Source organism: Chenopodium quinoa, unplaced genomic scaffold (genome assembly GCF_001683475.1).
Source record: "Chenopodium quinoa cultivar QQ74 unplaced genomic scaffold, ASM168347v1, whole genome shotgun sequence".
NCBI classification, from domain to species: domain Eukaryota; kingdom Viridiplantae; phylum Streptophyta; class Magnoliopsida; order Caryophyllales; family Amaranthaceae; genus Chenopodium; species Chenopodium quinoa.
The window spans coordinates 1,466,068-1,480,212 of NW_018744297.1; the positions used below are offsets into that span (position 1 = coordinate 1,466,068).

The following is a 14,145-nucleotide window of genomic DNA, read 5'->3' on the forward strand; positions in this document are numbered from 1 at the left end:
GCATGCCCCTCTTAGTACAAAATTGAATATTAAGTATGCAAACTTTTATTAAGTAGCCCTTGACTATTTACATCATTCAAAAGAAATATTTCTTAAGATTATCTACATTCCAAGTTCGAGGCAACGGTTATCCGTCTGGTGTTCCCAGACGGTAGGTACCGTCCCTGACCTCTTCACAGATTCGGTAGGGTCCTTCCCAGTTGGGAGTTAGTTTGCCAGACTCATTAGCCCTACCAACTGCTTCCATTTTTCTAAGTACAAAGTCCCCCACTTTGAGTGGACGCCTATGTACTTTTTTGTTGTATGATCTAGTCATTCTCAGGCGGTAAATTTCATGGCGCAAGACAACATTTCCCCTCCTTTCAGGAAGTGAGTCTAATGCCAGGCGCATGGCTTCCCAGTTTGCCTCTTCGTCATATAGCATTACTCGAAGAGTCGGCTCGTAGTGTTCTATTGGAAGAACAGCTTCCGCACCATAAGTTAGGAGGAATGGAGTTTCTCCAGTCGCCCCTTTTTCAGTCGTCCTAATGGCCCAGAGAACATGTGGTAATTCATCCGCCCATAGGCCGCCTGCTCGTTCAATCTTTTTCTTGAGACCGTCTGAGATGATTTTATTAAAGGCTTCTACCTGGCCGTTTGCTTGTGGACGGCCGACAGATGCAAAGTAGTGTGAAATTCCTTGGTCACCCAACCATCTTTTGAGAACAGACGTCTCAAATTGGGGACCATTATCAAAAACCATAGACATGGGAACCCCGAACCGAGTGATGACATTTTTCCAAATGAATGAAATTACATCCTTCGTCTTGATTCCCTTTACAGCCTCCGCCTCTACCCATTTAGTGAAGTAGTCGACGGCAACAAGTATGTATCTCCTTCCGCCTGTAGCAGGCGTATATGGACCCAGAATATCCATGCCTCACTTAGCAAACGGCAGTGGGCTATGAATGGTAGTGAGGTCAGTAGCCGGACGGTGAATTAGTTTGCCAAACCTTTGGCACTTGTCATATTTTTTCACCATCACCATCGCATCTGCTTCTAAAGTAGGCCAAAAGTAGCCCTGTCGCCTTGCCCGTTGAGCAAGCGTCCTATCGCCTATATGGGAAGCACAGTAACCAGAGTGAAGATCATCTAGTATCTCTCGTCCCTTTTCTGGAGTAACACACTTTAATAAGGGTTGAAGGTACCCCCTTTTGTGAAGTTCTCCCTTTATTATTTCAAAACTGGTTGCTCGTTTTTTCAGTGTTGCCGCCTGTTGATGATCATCTGGCAGGGTACCGTTTGTCAGATATGCCCTGATTGGATCCATCCAGGTTGAGCTTCTGTCTAGGATTCCAATAGGGTCTTCCTCGATGCTTCTCTTCTCCATTACTTCCCAAAAAACAGTTCGAGGAGTATCACAGGAGGCGGATGATGCTAATTTTGACAGTGCATCCGCCTGGTTGTTTTCTGATCTCGGCACTTGGGTCAGATGGAAATCCTCAAGGGAGCCGACTTCTTGTCGGACCGCCTGTAAATACTTGATCATGGCCGGATGGGTTGCTTCGTATTTGCCATTGTACTGACTCACTATCAATTGTGAATCGGAACAGGCGTCTATTTTTCTTGCCCCTGCCGCCTTGCACATGCGGATTCCGGCTAGTAAAGCTTCATATTCTGCCTCATTGTTTGAGGCCTGAAAACTGAAGCGTAGAGCATACTCGTACATGTCGCCCTCTGGCGACTGACATATGACGCCTGCTCCACAACCATTTGAAGTAGAGCTTCCGTCCACATATACCTTCCAGACTTGGTCTGTAACTTGAGAGTCCGGAGGACGAGTCATCTCAACAATAAAGTCAGCAAAGGCTTTCCCCTTCACTTCTTTTCTAGGCTCGAAAGTAACTTCGAGGCTCTGAATTTCTATGGCCCATTTGATCATTCGGCCTGACGACTCCATGATGGTCAGTGGCCGCTTGATAGGTTGGTCTGTATACACGACGACTGCATGTGCCAAAAAGTAGGGCTTCAATTTTTTAACAGCCATGAAGAGTGCAAGACCAAATTTCTCCACTAAGGGATACCTCAACTCGGCATTTTTCAGTACATGACTGACAAAGTAGACCGGGAGCTGACAGCCGTCTCTTTCAGCAAGGAGAACAGCGCTTAACGCATGATCAGAGACGGCCAGGTACATGTAGAGTACTTCTTTGGGCAAAGGGCTGACCAGCCTCGGCAAGGAATGCAAGTGAACTTTCAATTTCTGGAAGGCCGTCTCAGCATCTGGCCCCCATTCAAACCTTGCCTTTTTCTTAATTGCCTGGAAAAAGTATAGGCATTTGTCGCCTGATCGGCTTAGAAATCTTCCCAAGGCCGCCAGACAACCTGTTAACTTCTGAACCTCTCGGATGGTATGAGGCGACTGCATGTCAATGACCGCCTGCACCTTCTCAGGGTTCCCTCTATTCCTCTCTGATTGATAAGGAATCCGAGAAATTTCCCAGACTCAACTCCAAAGACACATTTCTTGGGATTGAGCATGACATGGTGCCGCCTTAGTGTGGCGAAAGTTTCTCGGAGGTCCGTCAAATGATCTTTCTGAAGTTTAGACTTGACAATCATATCATCAATATATGCCTCGACATTTCTCCCAATTTGATCAAAGAACACAGTGTTTATCATTCGCTGGAAAGTGGCCGGGGCATTCTTAAGACCAAACGGCATGACCGTGTAACAGTATAACCCCTGATCAGTGACGAAGGTCGTCTTCTCCTGATCTTTCTTCCATAAAGGAATTTGATGGAAACCAGAGTAGGCATTCATAAAGCTCATCAAAGCATGGCCGGCTGTTGAGTCGACCAGGTTATCAATTTTAGGCAGAGGGTAACTGACTTTGGGGCACGCCTTGTTTAAGTCTGTGTAGTCTACACACATTCGCCAGGTGCCATTCGGCTTTTTAACAAGCACCACATTTGCAACCCAGTCTGGGAAGTAACATTGCCGAATGAACCCTGCATCAAGTAATTTTTTAACTTCGGCGGCTGCCGCCTTACTTCTTTCTTCGCCATGGTTCCGCTTCTTCTGCCGTACCGGCTTCTTTTTCGGATCCACGGCCAGTTTATGTACCGCCAGATCAGGACTAATGCCTGGCATTTCATGGACTTCGAATGCAAAGATGTCCTTGTATTCTTTCAATAGTTTGTGAAAGTCGTCACCCAGGACTCTCAGAGCAGTCGTCCCAACTTTGACTGTTCGGTCAGGACGCGAGTCGTCTAAGATCAGGTCCGTATGCTCACCAGCCGGCTGAGGGCGGAATTCATCCGACCGCTCCTCTGCCAATGATTGCTATTTTCTGTCTTTTCTTGCGGCCCCTGTCTGGGATGCCTTTCTCTTCTTGCCGCCTGCTTCTTGAACAGGCGCACTCTCCTTGACATTGACAAGGTCTATTTTTCCACCACTCGACCCAGTGGCCATAACAGTGGGCTTGACATCCGAGAGATAGCACTCTCGGGCCATCCTCTGATCTCCCCTTAGGGACCCGACTGTTCTATTATCCCTCTCAAACTTGAGCAACATAAGAGATGGGATTATAACAGCCTTGGAATTATTCAGGGTTGGTCGTCCCAGAATCATGTTGTAGGCCGAGAGTTCTTCTACTACCAGGAACCGGACTACCATGTGTCGTCCTTCTCCTTTTTCGCCCAGGCGGATGGGTAAATCCACTCGTCCCACTGGGTGGACGACTCCTCCTCCAAACCCTACTAAAGGGTGGGATGCCGGATGTATGCAATCAGTCTTATATTTTAGTTTCGACAGACATTTGCTACTGATGAGATCTGAGGAGCTTCCGGTATCTATGAGGATTCGGCCAACTCTCTGGTTGGCCACTTTACATTCAATAACGATAGGGTCGTCATGCGGCCCTCTTACCCCTCCTAGATCTTCTTTAGTGATGACAATCTCAGGAAATGAATATTTGGAGGGCCGTTCTTGGTGAACGGAATTTACATCTAACCGTCTGATATTGTCTTTGTTGCCCCTAATAGTGGGGACGCCTCCTGAGAAGCCGCCTGCAATGGTGTAGACGACTGCATCATCTGTATCGGAGCTGTCGGCCTGTTGATTCTTTTTGGTCGACTGCTTTTTTGAGGAAGTGTTCCCCGTAGATTTCTTGACATAAGTGTCAAGATCACCTTGCTCAGCCAGGCGGTCCAGATACCGCATGAGACTGATGCATTCATTGGTGTGATGACCAACATCTTCATGATAAGCACAAAATTTTTCTTGGTTCCGGTTGTTTGCAGAACCCTTCATGGGGACCGGCTTCTCAATTGAGATCCGTCCCTTGATTTCCTTTAGGATAAACTGGCTATCCTTGTTAAACGCATACTTTGGGGAGTATGGTTTGAATTCTTTTTTCTTTTTCTGGGCCGGCTGTTTAGAGGAATCAGCCGCCCAAACCTCTTTTCTCTTCTCGTCTTTATTTAACGACTGTTTCTGTCGTCCTTCTCTTTTGTCGGACCTTTTCCCGTCCGACTGTTTTACCGTACTACAAAGATCAGTCGCCTGTATATAGGCTTCCGCTTCAATCAAGGCCTCTTGAAGAGTCGCCACCCTCTTTCGGACCAAATCAAATTTGAAGGTCGACCCGTCTTTGAGACCTCTGAAAAAGTCAGTATAGGCTACTTCATCCGGTAACCCTTGAATCTGTATTCTCATCAGGTTAAACCGCCTGATGTAAGAACGAAGCCCCTCCTTCTCGCCCTGCTGAATTGTTCCTAAATCAAGGGTCGTCTTCTTCGCAGGGATGTTCATGGCGAAGTTGGAGGTGAATAAGTAAGCAAGCGTCTTGAAGTTATTTACACAACCAGTCGGCAGGTTGCCGAACCATTGTTGTGCGATTCCTTTGAGAGTCGCTGGGAAACACTTGCACCAAGTGGGATCATCCAACCCTTGAAGGTACATCAGGTTGGTGAATGCCATCAGATGGTCTTCTGGGTTAGTAGTGCCGTCATAGGCGCCTACTAATACATTTTTCACTTTGGCCGGCTGAGCGGCTTCAGTAATTTCCTTGGAGAAGGCCGACGGCTGTTCACCAAGTCTAAGCAACCGTAGCTGCCAGTCCATAGGTTGGACATTTTTTGCTGCATGTCCACCAAACGGAGGTGGCTGTAAAAAATACTGTTGTTGCGGTACAAACGGTAAGTTTGGTACCGCCTGGTCGCTATGAAAGCCGGACTGACGGGAGGTGCCGCCTGACTGACTCTCACGATACGATTGAGTATGCCTCATTGAGGTATTTCGCAGACTGTCTTGGAAGTTTGAAGTAGAGGCCGACTCTGACAATCGGCTACTCTTCTTCTGCTCTAGCAGTAGCCGAGCGTCTGTGTATGTTTTCCTCGACCCGTCCGCCTGAATATGACGAACAGGTTTCCTATTTCCTGGAGTAGGAAAACGGTATTTTGTGAAATCAAGGGCAGGTGGCTCCCACTTCCTAGATTTAGGATGAGGGGTCGCCTCTCGCCCTTGAACTGGTTTCCTCTTCAGTGAAGTGGAGGGTTTCTTAGCCGACTGCTCCTTGTCCAGAGCAGGCGGCTTCTTGTTGATCAACTCTTGAATTTCTCCCTTGAAGTCCCTCATGAAGGTCATGAGTTCGTTCCTTGTGATGGGAGAAGACCCATCAGTCGGCTGCTGCCGAACAGGCGGTGCGCCTGCTGGCTCACTTCCAGTTTGAAGATGTTCCCGTTCCCTCCTTTCGGTATGACGGGTACGTCGGGCCCTTAGGGTCCCGTCTGAAGCTGTGTGAGCTTCAACTTCAAATTCATTCTCAGAATCGTGGTCCGATTGAACTTGAGGGTCGTCTAGGGGACGCCTCTCTTCAGGAGTCGGTACAGACGTGGATACCATCTCAGAAGTACTCTCCCCACAGACGGCGCCAAATGTTTCGGGGTTTTCTGATGTCCTGCGGGAGAGTTACAATTCCGAGACTGGAACCGGACGCCTGTACCTGCAAAACAAACGGATGCTCCGGATGATTGGAGATCCGCCTCCGACGGTCAAGTTAGTACTTGATTAAGGAGTAATTAATGCGGAAATTAAAGTGATTGGGTCTCTCTAGGTGAGAGTGTTTAATATGTGTAATCTGCGTTTTTAGCGTGTTCTCTCTCCCTTAATGAGGATTAAGGGAGGTATTTATAACCTCGGGAAACGTGTCAATCTAGGTTTAGGTTAACCTTGGGCTGATTGGGCTTCCCTCGGAAGTTGAGCCTAGGTGACCGGTTATCCCAGGTGTCATGGGAAGGACATGTGTCGTGTCGTAATTGGTCCATGGTGGACGGATCATTGCTTGACACGTGGCAGGCTCCTATTGGCCCATGTGACGGACACATGGCGGAACCTGATTGGTCCACTTGTCAGATGGTGACTGGTGGGGAAAAATCCCCTAATCAAATAGCATACCTTTGAAAGAGTTATGTTTGTGATATGCTCTGTCTAAATCATCTTTAATCTTGCTGTTTCAGATCTATATTCCTAATTTTGTTGAGAATCACTGCATTTTGTTTGTTGTTTGATCATACAAAAGAGTTGGTATATTATCTTGACAACATTATCTAGCATGATTCTAGTCTTGAATATTTTAAAGATTTGTCTTCACAAATGATATGTTTCTGTTGATTTATTATTTCATTTTAACCTTTTTTTTGTATTTAATGTATTCTAAACTTTTATATTTTATGTCAAATTGGGTTCTTTTCTTGGCAAAAAAATCATCCAAAGAGTTCTCAGCTCCCTTCTTATGAGTTTCAAATTGTTGAGTTGGAATGTAGAAAAGATAAAGTTGACAACTTGGACTGTGGGGTGTTTGTCATGCATCACATGCTCCAATTTTTTGGCGAACCATTCAAATTAAATGAACTCAAAACAGTAATTATTCATCTACTTTGTCTGTAGTTTTTCCCTTTCTAATGTTTTTATTAATTACATATTGATAACTTTTTTTCTGTTGTGAGGTTGTTGGAAGAAAATTTCTGTGAGGACAGATATGTACCACACTTGTACTGTGTGATTTGAATGAATCTAGGAATGATGTGTTGTCAAAATTAGCCAAGTTCAACGAGAAGAAGAAAGATGCTGCTTACGTACGTCCAGGAAATTGAATTAAGAAGAAAGGATGCTATTGCTGAGAAGAAGAAGAAAGAAAATGATGAAAGAAGAAAAGCAGCAGAAGCAACAGCAAAGGCAGAGGCAAAAGCAGAAAAGCCCAAAGAAAAAGGGCAAAAAAGCAGACAAAAAAGTACATTTCTTTTAAAGAGTGAAATGGTTGTTGGTTATTAGGTCTAGGAGTATTTTTTGAACAATGAAAAAACTTAATGTATGTGCATATACATCGAGTTCAATGATGTAAATAAACTTATTGTATAGTTTTTGGTTGGTTTTTTGGAATACTGATGTATGTGCATACATTAAGTAATTTGAAATGTTCTTTTGTATGTTTTTTATGGGGTCACTTTTGTGCATAAAATGGTGATCTTTGTAGCATAAAAAGGGTTACTTTTGTGGGTAGAAAGAATAAGTTTGTACACGAACCGGGATACTTTTGTTAGTAGATAGGGTAATTTTTATGCATGAAAAAGGTAACTTTTATTGATAGAAAGGGTAACTTTTATACATGAAAAGAATACATTTAGTGGGTAGAAAGGGTAACTTTATGTATGAAAAGGGTAACTTTTATGGATAGAAAGGGTAACTTGATGTATGAAAAGGGTAACTTTTATGCATGAAAAGGTTAACTTTTGTCCATAAAAAGGGTAACTTTTATGGATAATAAGGGTAACATAAGTTCATGTTTCCACAAATTAAACGTGTGCTAATAATAGTATCAATCAAATTTTAATCAAACTAGTCATAGGGTAAAAAAATAATATAACAATACAAAGTATATTAATTTTGAAAAAAAAAAAGTTCTAAAAAAGTTCCTAAAAGAGTCATAAGTTAGATGTCTTAGATCCAAATTCTGAATGTGGAGGTGGTAGTGTTGGTTTTCTTTTTCTCTTGCTTTTTTCAAGACCTCCTTTTGCTCTCTTGCTTCTTTCTTTTGTTACAGCCCTTTTAGGATCAAGTATTGTTGGTACACTTTTGCTTGTACTCGATGCTGAAGAAACATCATTATTGCTTTGAGTATTGTATGGCACATCAGGAATGTTAGAAGCAGCTTTTGCACTTTCTCTCTGAGCATCATTAGCAAGTAAGTCTTCCACCATTTTAAGGCTGTTTCTGAAGCTTTCTTCCATAAATGCTCTTGTTTCTTCATTTTCTTGACTTTTTAAGATTAAATTGTAGTATTTCCTTATCATTGTTTGCCTCCATGGAATATATTGCTGTGTAGGATCCTGATTCTTCAACCTATCTCATGCCTCTGTTTTTGCAAACTTAGTCCATCTTTTTGACACATACTTGTCTGATATTCTTGTTACTAGATGCAAATGTAGAATTCTGATGCAATGGTATATCCTTTATATATCCTTTATTCCATTAAAAAATTAATCTTATCAATGTTAAAAGGATCCTTTAGAAGGTCCAGATCTAGCTCGAGATTATAGCACCTAATTAAGTAACATAATAAAATCATACAAAAACTCATACATAAAGATATTCTAACTAAATACAGAAATTATAATCAAAATACAAACCCAAGTAGTAAGAACCTCTTGAACTGGTTTTATCATGGTATTTCGGGTTCACAAAATCAGTCACATAAAAATTCTTGACGGCAGGGCAGCTGCAGCAGCAACCTTGGCAGGACAGCAGAAGCTGCAACATTGCCAAGTTAGCTTCACTAGTCCCTCATTCCAAGTAGAATTCCATTATACAACCTACATTTGAAATTGAATGTAGAATTCCACTATGCAACCTACATAAGCAATCACAATCAAAACCCACAACCAAAACCCAGAAAACTCGATGCAAAAAAAAAAAAAAAAAAAAAAAAAAGAAAAAAAGGTATCACATACAAGCAATACAGATCCAAAATCAGCAAAAAGATTGAGTGAAATTCAGCTAGACATTTTATCGAACAATTAGAAGATATGCCCAAAAAAAACAGGGAAATACAAATAGCAGCCTGTACGTAATTGAATACATGTGTAAAAATTTACCTACTGATTTAGAATATATTGATGCATGTGTAAAAAATTTGCAAATTAAACTAATTAAATGCATGAGCTGAACCTGTGAGCATAATCAAAATCGAAATTAACCGTCTGCAACACAACCAATCCAAACAAATAAATAAAATTGAAATTAACCTTTTTAAACTTTGCTCAATTTGATTTGGAAATTTCTAGCTACTTATGAAACCAATAGATCGAAAATAGAAGAAATGAGATTGAAAATGAATGTAAACATCCAAAAAATTGAAGCGCTTTCATCAAACGTAAAACGAAATAAATGAGGTGAAACTCTAAAATTGAATTATAAGTTAATTATTACACATCAAAAAATGATGCAGAAAAATTGTCTAGAGATTACTTACATGCTTCTCCTAGTGTTCATAAGTGACCTCTAGTTCTCCTGCTTTAGTGGCAGCCCAAATCTGCATATTGAAAAGTGTACAGAATTGCTTAGAATGTAACGGAAAAAAAAAACTTAAAATGCTACAAGAACTGTCATATTTACATATTACTTTACTAAAACCTAAGAGCTAGAGTAAAGTATATCTACCTTAAATGTCTGGTTCAAAGAGCAGGAAAGCAGAAATTGCTCCCAACAAAGCACGGACATCACAACCTCAGAGTGCTTAGCAAGGGTGTGGAGGCATTGCATAGTCTCCAGGTCCCAAACCTTTACTGTGTTATCCATTGAACCAGAATAAAGTCTTTTAGCCCCATAAATTAATGAAACTACCGCCAAATTATTCTACTAGAATGACAACCATCAATAATCAAATCGGAGAGCAACATAAACACAAATAGCTAAATAAAATTCAAAAACCCTTTCATGTCACCATTAAATTCAATCAAACTTTCAATTGTTCATCATTAATAAAAAAAAAAGTAAATAAAAATCAAAACTCTAGATTCAAATCGACGAGCACATACCTCGTGAAGAGATCAACCACCATTGCAAAGATCAACCACCATACCAGCTTGATTATGTGAAGAAATAGACCCTCCATTACGATGGTGCGAGAACCGTCACCACCGATAACATTCACCACCGACAACGAAGAAAGACAGTGAAAGAAAGAAAGATCTGAACGGAGAGGAAAAAAAGTGAGAAGGAAAGAGAAGAATAAAATAGAGAGTGGCGCAGCGAGAGTGGTGTAGAGAAGAAAAAGAGAGGAAAGGGGGAGAAATAAGAGAATATCTGAACGGAGAGGAGAGAGAGAGCGAGGAGGAAAGAGAGAAATAAGAGGGGCGAGTTTTTTTTATTAAAGCCACCGGTTTTGAACCGTCGGGATTAATATTTTCCCCACCGATTCGGTGTGAACTGGTGGCAATTTCCTTCCTTCTAAATCCCGCCCATTTTTCCCCTTTTTTTCCTGCCGGAACAGGTGGCCAATCCTCGGTGCCAATTATCATTTTTCTACTAGTGTAACATAACCATCCAGATGCTTCAAAATTTTTGCATGTACACTGTACACTTTGGCTCTCATGTATATAGTTTACTTGATGTGCAGACCATGACTTGTCTTCTAGGGTTACTTGATAAAGTAAGCATTCTTCAGTTCTCCCTATCATTTGAATAGTTGTTGTCATAGAGTATCCAAACTCTTCTTCAAAATCTTTACTGAGTGACAAAGTGAAAACCTGTTCAACAAAATCATGTAGCGAGCTACATTTAAACTACTATATATTATGTATAATTTATGAAATTTTTAGTTAACTTTTTACCTGTGCAGCATGCTTTAGAATTCCGGACAGTGGCAATGAAGTAAATGTCATTAACTTGCTACAAGTAAACTCATCATATTTCTCTGTGCTTCTCCAACGATTGGTTATCTTCTTAAATATGGTATAAAATTCTGTCAATGTAGTTGCTTTACTTGCTTTGAATCCTGCAGCATGATTAGTTCTTTCACTCCTTTGTAACGACAAGATTCTTGTTGAAAATAAATCTCTACTAAGGGCAGGACACCATTTCTCTTTCAACTCGTACACTCTTTTGTACCAAGAGTGTGTTGTCAAGTCATATTTTTGCATCATTGCCTGCCACCTTTCTTCAAATTCTTGTTCTGTCACACACAACTTTAAGCACTGGTTGAATGCATACTTGAATTCTTTGTCTTTTTTAAGATCCCAAATATGGTTATTGCATTTTGTTCAAATGCCAAATACAAAGTCTATGCCTTGTATTAGGAAGCACCTACATTGAAAATAAAAGGGCCTCTTTATGCGGTTAAAAGGGTCACTTCATGCATTAAAAAGGGCCACTTTATGCTATTAAAAGGGTTACTTTATACATTATTGTCCGAGCTTAAAATTTGCAAGATGTCAATATAAATCTTTTACCTGCTTAGTTGCATTTGCCATTGCTTGGTCCTGGTCAGTGAATGTTGAAGTTGGTGTTCTATTCTCTATAGCTTTCAAGAAGGTTTCTAGTAGCCACACAAATTATTCTGTTTTTTCATCCCAAATAAAAGCACATGCAAACATACAATTATGCCAGTGATTATTTATGCCAACAAATGGAGCACATATAAGATTATATCTATTGGTTCTGTATGTTGTATCAAAGACAAGCACATCTCCATGTATCCTCAGCAGCTTTCTGTGCTCGATAAAATTTTCCAGTTTCGCGCAGCATTATTTCGATCCTAGTTGTGAAAGATATTTCTCAAATTTCCTACGTGTAAAAATCCTATGTTTTAACTCATTACGGAGGGTCTTTCCAATGAGATCTTTTTTATGCATATGACAATAATGTTAATTAACGCAATTGAAATACTTAGAACTTTTCGAATCTCATCCACTCATTCTAAATCATTGCCGAAATATATTTCAGGAATTAAAATAGAAATCCTCCCTAGTGGAGTCGCCAAAAACTGTAGGGAATATTTCAAGCATTATCCCTAGCTTGAACCCCACTGTGATCATACACTAAAGTACGGTGGCGTCCAAAGGGAAAGAATATAGAGCAAAAGAGTCGCCAACAAGTTTTAGGAACTTGTAAACCGTTCACGAGGTGAACGTTACACCCCTTAACGATCCATGAAATCGTCAACTCCAATAGGTCTGGAACCATGACTGGTAGTTCGAGGATGACGGTACAAATCCAACCTAAAAGAGATTGAACCTGCCCTAATAATTGGACTCTACTTTATTCTGATCATATTCATGTGCTCTTTCTGACTAACACGCAATCAATAGGATTAACCCTAAACCTGTTTATCTATGTTGGTTGAATATTAATGCACAAATAAATTTATTATTGGCAATCACTTGAATTATAATCAAATTAACCCTAAACAAGATTATTAATTATCTTATTAAGCGTGATTACAAGTATAAATTCCCTTAAAGCATGCATAAAAGCTGTGATCAAGCAATAACAATAAATAAGCATCAAGCAACATAATAATACGAATCATCATAATAATAATAACAATAACAATTATTATAACAATTATTAAAATATTCATGATCATGTTAAAGCATAATAATAGCAAGATCCTAGGCATGATACTAACAAGATTAATAACCAACCCTAGCATGTCACTAATTGACATTATATTCTTTACCCTAACATGATACTAACAAAAATATTAGGAAAGAAAATAGGAAGCATCACAGAAATCATAATTGACATTATATTCTTTACCCTAAACATGATACTAGGAAGATCAAAACACCCTAACATAACAATAGGAATCATAATAACAACCTAAGCATGATTTCTATATCATAATAACAATGTAAACAATTAAAGCACTTACTTGGATGCCTCGTACCTCTTTCTAATAACAAAATACACGCGTTAGTAACTTCAAGGAAAATAATAATCAAAGAATTAAATTAAAATAATAATTGAAAGAGAGATTTGGGACCAAACGCTCATAAATTAAAAACCTTTCACGTCTAGGGCGAAGGCAACTTCGAATTATGCTAGGTGTACCTAGGTCTTGTGAATGCGGAATTTTGTGTAAAGGGTGGTTTAGAAAGGAGAGAAAAGAAAGCTTCTAGCTTTGAGAGAGAAAAGAATTAGAGAACTAAGGAATTGATGATTGTAGATGATTCAAAACAGAGTTTTTAGGAGGCTATTTATAGAGAAAATCAGCCAAAAAGATAGAAAATCGAACCAGAGTTCTGACGTGAAAAAACGGAGTTAGAGCCAGACGCTGACATTAGCGCCAGACGCTAACGCTAGCGCCAGGCACTAATGCTGGCGTTAGGCGCTAATAAATTTTTTGACACGTTTTTCTAAAATCAGATAGAATTTAACCGTACAGGAGGATAAAATTGTATTTTCCTCCAAAACACTCTTTTATTCTGATTAAAATTCCAGAAAGTTAACAAAAGTCAATTTATCAATGCTAATTGAATTAGGAATGAAAAGAACCTTCTAGAAGAATCTAGAAGACTAAAACCATTCCTAATTGCATTAGAAATGATAAATCCATATCAGGCCCTCCCCTAGATCATTGTGCCGCATATAAGGCTCAAACCGGGCCTAGTTTAGTAATTTGGCCATAACTACCTCAATATTCATCGGAATTGGGCTTATAATATATCGTTGGAAAGATCTTTTCAAGCCTTATCTAACTACACTATTAATGGACCCATATCATGGACCAAACAAACTGTATTGGCTGTTTTCTTAAAATAGGTATTCAAAAACAGAGAGAAAAGAAAAGAAATTAAAACTATCCGCAACCACTAGACTTTCCACACTTTCACTTCATTCGATTATGATTCGACGTGAAAGGTACTCATCACCGGGTTTGGTTTTGGGGAGACACAAATGGGTGTCTACAGGATCCTCTAATTGTTCTTGATTTAAAATGTTCACTAATGTTTGAGCATCTCCAGCCTCAATTTATTCCATTCTTAACCTTGAGCAGAAATTCAGGTGATCTATAACACTATGACCTACATTCTGTTCTTACTCCATCCTTTGTAGCCATGTAATTGTAAGTGTCCATTGTAGTTAGACCTGAAGAATTCATTG

The 14,145-nt window shown here is 40.1% G+C and overlaps 1 long non-coding RNA gene across 1 annotated transcript; it reads right to left on the minus strand.

Moving 5' to 3' along the window:
• Nucleotides 1-8,486: 8,486 nt before the first annotated feature.
• LOC110695417 lies at nt 8,487-10,559 on the minus strand. The gene is made up of 4 exons (XR_002506049.1): nt 10,077-10,559; nt 9,700-9,824; nt 9,512-9,571; nt 8,487-8,890 (listed from the first exon to the last, which is right to left on the minus strand). It is a non-coding gene; the product is annotated as an uncharacterized LOC110695417 (long non-coding RNA).
• Between the last annotated feature and the right edge of the window lie 3,586 nt (nt 10,560-14,145).